Consider the following 10,471-nt stretch of genomic DNA (forward strand, 5'->3'; position numbering starts at 1 on the left):
ACACGCGCTCTGGCACACACACACACACACACACACACACACACACACACACACACACACACACACACACACACACACACACACACACACACACACACACACACACACACTTACATGTACAAGACGAGTCCAAACAGTGTCCTTTTAAAACAAGGTCATTACCCACAGATAGGTCATTTTCTGAGAACACTTCAGAATTGATCAGAGCCCCACTTTTATAAAGACGCTGTGAAGGCATAAGAGCTTTACACATTGGCTACATCCTTTCATCAAGGAAAAAAAAAGATTTGGGTGTGCCATGCCAAAATGAAGAGAAACTGTAGATGAGATTCTGAGCATAATCATGTTGTCTTGAACTTCTTAATAACTCGGATGGAAATGATGATTGGAATTATTTGGATCCCATCAGAAATCATTATAATCACAGTACAAGAGGCGATGTGTTGAAGTGAGCAGCAGCAAACAAAGGGGGTGGGGGACGGGGGGAGAGATCAAACAAGATGATGTGAGAGAGAGAAATGTGTTCCTCAAAGAACAGCAGGGAGAAAATAGTATCAGAGGGGTATGCACAACATCACACTGGCACACATGGAAAATAATAATATCATGTGACAATGTGAGTGACACACACACACGACAGACAGACAGACGTTGGCCATATTTAATAGGTAATATGGTGAAAGTCAAAAGGGCAGCTATAGTAAACAGCACAGTCTTGTGACAGAGATTTGATTGGATAGAATCTCATGTGAGTGAGTCAGAGATAAAGAGAAAGAGATTAATCCCTGCTATTTTCCACCTGAACCGTGACCAGTTTTTATTCTTGTGGCTCACCAGCCCCACTGCGCTCACCAGTAACATTTAGCTGGCTTCTGTTGAATACGATGATTAAAAAATTACCCATTGTGCAGATATCACCGGTTAATTCAAACATTCTCCCCTTTTCACCAGTTGTTGCTCACCTTCTCTCCTAAGATTGTCCCACACAGGTTTCATTTGATCATTTTATGTATCATTTTTATTTAGTATTAGTTGCAGGGATTTCAGAGGGGAGACCCCGGAGGCTGCTGTCCGAGGTGCTGAAATGGAAAAAAGACAGGAAAAGTGAAATTACTAGGGTCCTTAAGGTAGCCAAGCTGTTCATAAATGTAGTGGTCTAAAATTATTATAGTTTTGGCTCCACTTACTACAGTTTACCATCACTTCCTTTTTAGTGCTCCAGCAGCAGCCTGGAGATTAATACTCCAGCCAGTAATGTCCCCAATTTGAATCCTTTGTTGCATGTTCCCCCTCCATTGTCCCAGTATTGGTAATGCCTCATATTTTCAGTTTACTGTCTGACCTAACTTGTATTTCAAAAGCAGTTAGAGTGTTGAATAAAACTAATCTGTTCATTGATGACATTTAGCCTATGGATTCTTGACAGAGATTGAGTGACAGAGGTCTGATGGCAGCAATAGTAATCACACGCCCTGTTCATTCCAATCCTTTCATCAGGGTTTTTTGTCTTTCCAGTGTTATGGGCCATAGAATTCATTCAAACAAGATGCTTTCTATGAACAAAGATTTTTCTTTTTTCCCCATTTCCTAATGAGGCCACCGAACAGTTCTGAGATGACAGAGGGAATCTCCCACTGTCTTTATGAACTTGAAACTTCCTTACAAGGTCAGGAGAAATGAGAACAGTCCCCCCAGGTGAGGACATTGTGCTTGTCCTCACTTCTACAAAGAGAAACTCTGGATTTGGGGATAAATCCAGTCAGTGGAAAGTCTTCAAGTATACTGTGAATGCCAAACACTCGACTCGTGTAGTCACTCATGTGTGTATGTGTGGGCGTAGGTAGGCGGGTAGTGGTGGGTATGTGAGCTGAGAATAAAATGAGAGAAGGAAAACATGAAAGTTGTCTGGTTACTAAGCTCAGCCTATACTCAACAAAGAGAATACTAAATATAAAGAGTGTGCTTCTGATGTCTGATGTCAGATGGTCAACCTCTCAAATGTTCACACTCATCGCACTATATTTTTAACCTTCATACTATTTCCATCATGGTTGGGCATGCACACTTAACTCTCAGACAGCATATCAACAAGTGGAAGGAACAAAGCACCAAAGGGAGGAAGGCAGGAAAGAGACCTCTGGCTAATTGTGAGGGATGACTGTGTTTGCAGTACATGAACATCTGCTTCCTCCAGATTAAATTAAATGAAGCTCGGATGACTGAACTAATCTGAGAGGTCTCCTGTCAACATGGGCAATGCGTGGCAACACCCAACCTGACACATGCAGCCCCACCCCTCACACACCCACACAAGCAAACTTGAATTGTACTTGTGAAGATGTTGCATTTACACTCTGCAGGTTTACTCTGGTAAAGGTAGCCTGTAACCGGACTGATAGTTTAACCCTTGAGTGAAATGCTAAACTTGCACACAGTGTTTTTATTACATTACCACTGGGGGGCACCAATAGCTATTTTTACATGTTTTACAGTGTGGGCCACGCTACCTAATTATTTTTAGAAGCAGTAAAACAACTAATAGAAACTTTATGATTATTATTCCAAGTAGCAGGATCCCACTGACTCAAAAACAGTTTGGCTAGTAAACTTGTTGTTCATACTTTCTCTAGGCTACAGCCTCTCATTAGAATGTGACATTGAAAAACAGTGGATGAATATGACAGCGTGCAATTACTCATGTTCTGTTGAGTCTAAGTTATTCAATTGGGTGTTTTAATTTTCTGCTACTTATTCATTCTTGTGCACTACATTTAACACAATTTATTTCTTTTAGATTTGGATTCTTCAAATAAAGCACCCACTCAGTTTATGAAATATGGGTGGTATTGTTACTGATTAATCTACCGAGGAGTATAAGACCTTTAAAATTGCCTGCACTTGACTCATTACAGCATTAAAATGCTTCTTACATTTTATATATCAATAAATTATAAACCGTTCCTATATTAATATAATACGGGGCCAGTCTGTTTTGAATCAGCTTGTGTCTCCATGATAGATTTACTTTTGACACCTTTTGATGACGATATTATTATAGACCACTTTTACTTAAGTACCATTAAGTGCTTCAATTTAGTAAGATGGATGCACTATGGCCTATAAAGGTTTTTTTTTTAATGCATCTTCCACTGCCATGAACACCATCCCTGCGCTTTATTATAAAGAGATGTTGGTTTCAAAAATGCATTGAAAAAACAGTGAGGACTGTTCAGCCCCACTCTGTTTATTGGTAAAATAAAACAGTTTAATATAGAAGCAAAATCGGGAGAATAAAATGAAACAGCTGCATTTACGGTTACACCCCTGTTCGGGGTCTGGTGTTATTTTTTTATTTGTTTATTTTTGACAGTTCTATACTTATAATAACAATGATATGTGGAGTGTGACTCATGATAGATTCACTGAAGAGCCTGTTTTCTTATTGAGGCCACATTGAAGCTGTGTTGTATTAAAAGGGCCAGCCGGTCTACAGGGAAAGAGCTCTGGGACAGCCAAAGGGCCTTTTAATGTGGTTTCCACTCTCCGTGTTAAATATAGGACCACCCCAACTCCCTTATTAACCTACGAAATTAGGCTACCTTGTGCATTGCACTTGAATGCCTCAAACTGGAATGTGGCTGACTGAAAGGCATTGAAACAAGTCCAAAGACTGAGGGGGAAATGGGTCATTTTGCAGGAAGAACAGCTCAGCTGGCTGAGGTCATGGACATCTGGTTGCACTTGAGAAAATGGGCTGGTTTGGATCTTCTGCTAGGGATGCACAGCAGCCTCCATTCACACAGTTTCTGGAAAAAGGGTGAAGTCAATGTCTTTAAGAAAACTTAGGATGAGGATCACGTATCTGGCAACCTGTCCCCAGTGTCTGCCAGTCCATCTTTCTCTGTGGTTGCGCTGACCTCACAAGTAGATTACATACTCATTAGTTTCTCACAAAAAATTTTTAACATTTGACTAACCCTACTACCACAAAATCTATACTAAAACTTTTATTTTTCTTATTTTTTGTACCACACTGATTTGGGGGTAATGGGTTAAATAACATCAAATTACTGGTAATTGTCATTTATTTTATCACACCAGGACAAATACAGTGGAAGAAGAAAGGAAGATAGGGAATGATAGGATAACCAGTTTGTGGGTAAAGAGAGAGTTAGGAAAAAGATGACAAGGTTAAAAGTACATTTCAAGTACATTTTTACATTCAAATGACTGCAAACCTATTTAGTATTTATTGGATTCAGCAGTAGGGTAGCAAGGCAGGAAAAACGATTCCAGGGTAAGTGTTGATATTACAATAAAATACTAATATTATAGCGATAGTCACTGTCAACCATCCCCACCAAGGTTTCTTCATAGGTTTTTTCTTAAATGGTGTTGGTGCCTCTCAGACAAGGTGTCTTATCACCATTTTTCACATTTTTATGCCTCCAAACTGGAGACAGCCCAGGTGGGAGGCATTATGTTTTCAGCTTGTCTATACTGTAAGTCTGTCTGACACATTTTCATGAACGTGATATCTTAGTAAACATTCATGAACATGGATGAACTGATTAGATTTTAGCAGCCAAAAGTCAAGCTTACAGTGATAATGATCTCATGATACATGTTCTCACACTCAGTTCATACACTATGACACAATTTAACACAGTTGTCTAATAGGATAAATGGTGAAGTGACGACATCTTCATATCCAGATCATAGGTCACCTTCATGGTGAAATCATGGTCTTGCAGGAACACTTATGGACATTATTATGCGCTGTAATGGAAGGGTGATTGTGACCATATTTACTGCAACGTGGTTGGTTTATGACCTTGAGTCCATTTGTACCGTATGTTATTGTATTTTAATGCCAAAAAATCTTTTGTCAATACCACAGGGTGTTATTGGTTAGGAGTGTGGTAGACCAACTATGCCAACTTCCACTGCCCCACAGATGCACTTGCTCAACAGTGCTGACTGTTATTGCAAAGTGTTTTTGCGCTATCTACGTACTTTGGGCTACACACAGGAGGAATAAGAATCAAATTGTAATCTCATGCCTGAGCATGAGTGTGAACACACGAATCTAAAAGATGGGCTTTATTGTATAATGGGAAAACTCTAGAGGTTGAGATAAGATGCCGAGACATCCTATCAGTGTGGCTGTGGAAATGAATGTTGCTTGATCACATCTCCCTTGAGCTGTGGGGAAAGTTTAAGTGCTTCTCTGGTTCTAATCCCCGGGAGAAGCCTTAGGGAATGACAGGAGGACTAATGTCGGAGAAGGAAGTGACAGACAGACGGACCCCTTTTATTCACACAGTAGTAGGAGTTTGATTTGTCTGGTGGAGTCATTTCATGCTTATTTACATACATAATGTAGGAAGTTGACATTTGTATAGTAACCACTTGTTTTTTTCTGCAGTAGTTACCAGTGGGGAAAAGCTGTTTTACAGATGACACCTCAGCCAGAGACAGAGGCGCATGACCGAAACTATTGAACTATTGTAAAATTTTTAACTATCATTATTATTAGGCTACTACTGGACACCAGCATTTGCTATGGGGGATGCTGCATAAAGTGTCTGCCCGCCTTCCTGCCTGTCTATCTCTCTGTCTGTCTTTGCATTACTGTCATTAACTGGCCCAGCTAATGCAATATTGTGCTATTCGAAGATGCAATGACAAGCGTAGTCATGTGTCCTTGTTACTACCCCACCAGTCATATATATGCTGAATAAGATCCAGATTGTTATCACTTCACAGCAGTGTCTTCTTGTAACTTAGCCAGTGACATGCGCTCACTCATCCCTACATCGTCCTCCTGTCTACACACACACACGCACACACATAAAACACTGAAAGCACATGGGGGTGCTGTGATCTGAATATTCACAAATGAGGAGGAGTCCCATATGGACAAAGCACCTGTGTGTATGTGTGTGGTCTAATTATTCAACTGCTCATATTAGCATAGCTATAGATATCAGGACTGGAGTGCAGCTGCACATGACAGAGGCACAAAGGAGGCAGATAGGAGGAGAAGTAAAAAGGTAGAGAGAGGACAGGGCCATCTGTAGAACAAAGCCTGCCTGGCCAGGAGCCGCATCAGGTCCTGCTGTAACCCCGGCAACGGAAAGAGGGATGTGGGAGAAAGGGTGAAGGGGGGAGACAGGGAGGAACACGAGCTCATCTGTCTGTGGCACTCTGTTATTGTTTGAGCCCGATGATCATTCCCGCACCCAGGGCGGAGCACAGACAAAAAGTAAACAAATACCGGGCATTCAGGTCATGCATAAAGGTGGAGCACCATGTGTGGATGCACAAACACAGAGACGAAAACATGCAAATTTGTACACAAGACACTTTTCTTTGTTTTCCCGCCACAACTGACTTTGTCACTTACACACACTGTTAAGAATTTTCCTGTAAAATAACAGTAAAGAACTGGCAGCTGGGTTACCATTATGATACTGTAAAATTTACAGTTTTTTACTGTCATGGAAATTTACAGCTTTTTACTGTTAATGAAGAAAACAGTATGGGACTGTTTTTTTTATTATAAAAACAGTAAACAACTGGCAGCTGGGTTACCATTATGCTACTGTAAAATTACATATTTGTTACTGTTACTAAAAACTACAGTTTTGTACTGTATTTGAAAATTACACTGTGTACTGTTTTTTAAGATTACTTTAACATACTTTACAGTTAACTGATTTGTTTAAAAATACATGATCAGTCTTCACAAAATCTACAAACTACAACAAAATAGAGACAGAGCAGCATGTAATTGCAATATGAAAAAAGCACAGCTTCTTAATACACTTTGACTTTTATTTCAACATGAATTTAGAATCTCCACATTCAGACACCTTCTTTAAAAAAAGACGTTACAGACAATTGAGCAATAGATAAGTCATAAATTTACAAAGCTCTCAGATGTGTCTGCCCTTTGTATCCTCTTGTAATCTGCTATTGTAATGTGGTCTATGAACATAAAAATCAAAGAAAAGCCACAAGTCCAGAAAAAAATATCCAAAGTCCTGACCTCAGACAGTCAAAAATATGCCAGAATGAAACATTCAAACAGTTGTATGTTCAGAAACAGACACAAATAACTTGGCAAGAATAACAGCAAGGGACTTTCAACTCTGTAAAGGAGAGAGAAAGAGGGTGAGATTGAGAGGGAGAAAGAATTAAAGCAATGAGACAAGATGGTCTGTGTGTGTTATGGGATTGAATAATCTCACCTAAATGAAGTCCTGCTGAAATTCCATGAGTCTTTCAGCATGTGGATACAGTACATGTGGTTTGACTGCTGTCATCCTTTTGCTTGTGGTGCTGGTGCCCCATCCAGCCTTTGGTGCCTCTCAGGGTTTATGAAGCACCTGCAATTAATAGTGTCTCATCAGACAGTGGGAAAATCATTGCACATATTCATTAACAACACAATAAAAAGCAGCAAATGTTAATTTAGAATAGCATGCTATTGAAAAGATGAAAAAAACACATGTTATAGTGAAAATACCTGACGTTTGGGTGAATTCAAGGGCACAGGAGGCATCTTCCTGGTTGAAGATAGAAGGTGGAAAATAAGGTGGGTTGGATTCCCTCACATACGACATGGCCCTCGATGCTGACCATCCAGCGCTGAAGTTTCCTGTTGTTTACCTGAAACTTGACCAAGAATTGCCCTGGTAAATTAAGATGTGCTCACTGCTTTCACCTGCACATTTTTGCAATTTGCAATCAGGCAGACAACACTACAGGTCTAATATTGCTGTGACTTTTCATGTACCCCACATAGGCAACTGAGGTGCATATACCTGACAAAGAAAAGATTATTGCAAACTTGACCATGATTCAACAAACAGGAAGCACCGTGCAATATGAACAACAACTCACAAATACTTACTGTGATCAGTAGCGCAGCAGCAAATAGTCTTCAGTAGGCCTATGTGTAATGTCAAAGAAATATGTCAAAAACTGTACCGTAAATGACGCTCAAAGAACTCAGCAAACATCTTATGGATCATGAGCCCCCATAGATTCATTAATTAATGGCAAACATGGTAACAACAACAGCAACAACAGTGGTCTTATACTGACTAGAAAAAGTACTAAAGCACTAAATTTCTGAGCTAAAATTTAAAATCTGGAATACCTCAGAATGAACAGACCTCTTATGTTGTGGTGTGTTACACCATTAAGGCATTATATGAATGCTTCATGAATTCACTTCATCTATCATCTGTGAAAATTTAGCTAGCTACCGAATCATTCTGTCATGACATGCACATTTGCAATAGGCTGATGAAAACAAACTGAAAACACTGCCAATTTACTTTGTACCAATTTACAAATGAAATAAAACTGCTACTCACCAAATAATTTGCTAGATGGGGGTGGATGAAGGGTCGACAAAGAGAGGAACAGATCCGGCTTCACATGTGTAGTTTCGGTTAAATTTCCCACAATGCAAAAAATACAACATGATACCGTGACTTAGATGGTTTAGATGAAAGATTAGCGGTTAAGTGCTGTATATTAGGAAAACAGTATAGTTCCGTTAAAAGAACAGTAAATTACCTAAATTTAACAGTTTTTGTTTATTTTAACAGTAGAATGATGTATTTAAAAATAACAGGTTAATACTGTTGGAATTCTGCTGTAAATTCACAGCTTTTTCTTACAGTGCACATCTGCTTCTCAGGTTGAACTAGATCCTGTGAGGAAGTTTCTGGAGAGTTGCAGGTTACTTGAAATGTCATAAATATGGAGATATGGAGGCAGATCATATGTATGCATAATACATACAGTGCCATCTTAGCCTATCAGCTGCAGCCGTGAGAGAGAGAGAGAGGTTCTTTGCCGCTTTATACACCAATCCACCAGTTCCTTGTAGACACAGAATGAGGGCAACAACAGAAAAAAACCCACCTCATTTGCAGCAGAAAATACAGCAAGGCTGGTGTTGATCTAACTCAGGACTCTATGCATTATCCGTATTGAAGCTCTGGAGACCACGCAGGACTTTGATGAATTATAAAGCCTTGTAATTATCTATTAATTAGAGTGTTTATCTCTGTGTTCTGCCCTAGTTAGACCCTACTTAGAGACCAAATCTTTCTCAGACTGGAGAGTCACAATGAGTAAGAGCTACAACCACGAGAACAGCTGTTGAATAATTGCATTACACAACAGTTACTTCATGTGTCAGTCTGTAAATTATAAACCAGAGTGCGTATTCGTTCCCATGGTGGCAGATGATAGTAAAGAGCATGGGAAAAAACGTTAATCGAAGTCTCAGGATTAAAAAAAAAAAAAAATCCCACATATGAGAGTCCCGTCACATCATCTCCTCTCTCTGTGCACCCCCCACCTCTTCTCCACACTGACATTGCTCACACTTAATTCCTCACATCATCTTCTCTCCCTCCATGTCTCTCACCTCCACTCATCCCTTTCCACACCTCCTGATCTTTTCCCTTCTCATCTGCTCTGCCTAACTTTCTAACATGTCAGTCCTCTCCTTAGATGCAAAATACATGATCTCAGTTTAATACTCAGCCCTTTTTTCGTTCACACAGTGCATTCTGCATTGCTTCATTTTTATAGTGCTTTCATGAGGATAGAGGGTAGACATTTGGATTATGTCCCCTTTATATTGACATTAGGGATAAATCATTTCTCTATGATCTGTAGCACATTTGTGCAACTCAAAGAATGATAGATCATAAAACATACAGTACAGTGGGGAAAATAAGTAATTGATCCCCTGCTGATTTTTGCCCTTTTTACATGATCAAATGTACATACATTCATTATTTCTGGATTTATTTGTTGATATTCTGTCTCTGTCTGTAACAATAAATCTACTCTAAAAACTATAGATGGCCCAGTTCTTTGGGGGGGAGCAATCAGCAGGGGATCAAATATTTGCACACTGTATTTTTAAATGTACATTTTACTTTTGAAATATACCATTCAACCTAAATATACCTGTGTGTTTAGCTGTTTTTGACATGTTTCTCTTTGGGCTGCTGTCTCTCTACTATTGCTTTGCTCAGAAAAGCCACTTGGTTCCAGTCAAATCAATGTTTGTTGGTTTTGTTTCCGATAAAAGTTAGATATTTTATGTGCACTTTAGATGTGACAAGAATGATTATGTTTATAATTCTTAAATGTAGAAATGTTTTATCAATAATGCACATAATTCATACAGACCAAATAACAGATTGTGGTCAAAACTGAGGAGAGTATCATATCTCCTTAATGGAGCTGCTGTACATTCAACTTACGGTATTTTTCCAAATCAATAAGTACGGACGTAACATGAAACACAAAACCATTTGCTAAACATCAGTGAGTCTGTCTACAGAAAGCTAGGATATACCACTGGTTCAGTTTCTCAATTATGTCACATGATCTTATGATGTCAGAAAAATTAATAAGCCGCTCACTT

This window comes from Trachurus japonicus, chromosome 7 (genome assembly GCF_045865225.1).
Source record: "Trachurus japonicus isolate A0001 chromosome 7, Traja_1.0".
NCBI lineage: Eukaryota > Metazoa > Chordata > Actinopteri > Carangiformes > Carangidae > Trachurus > Trachurus japonicus.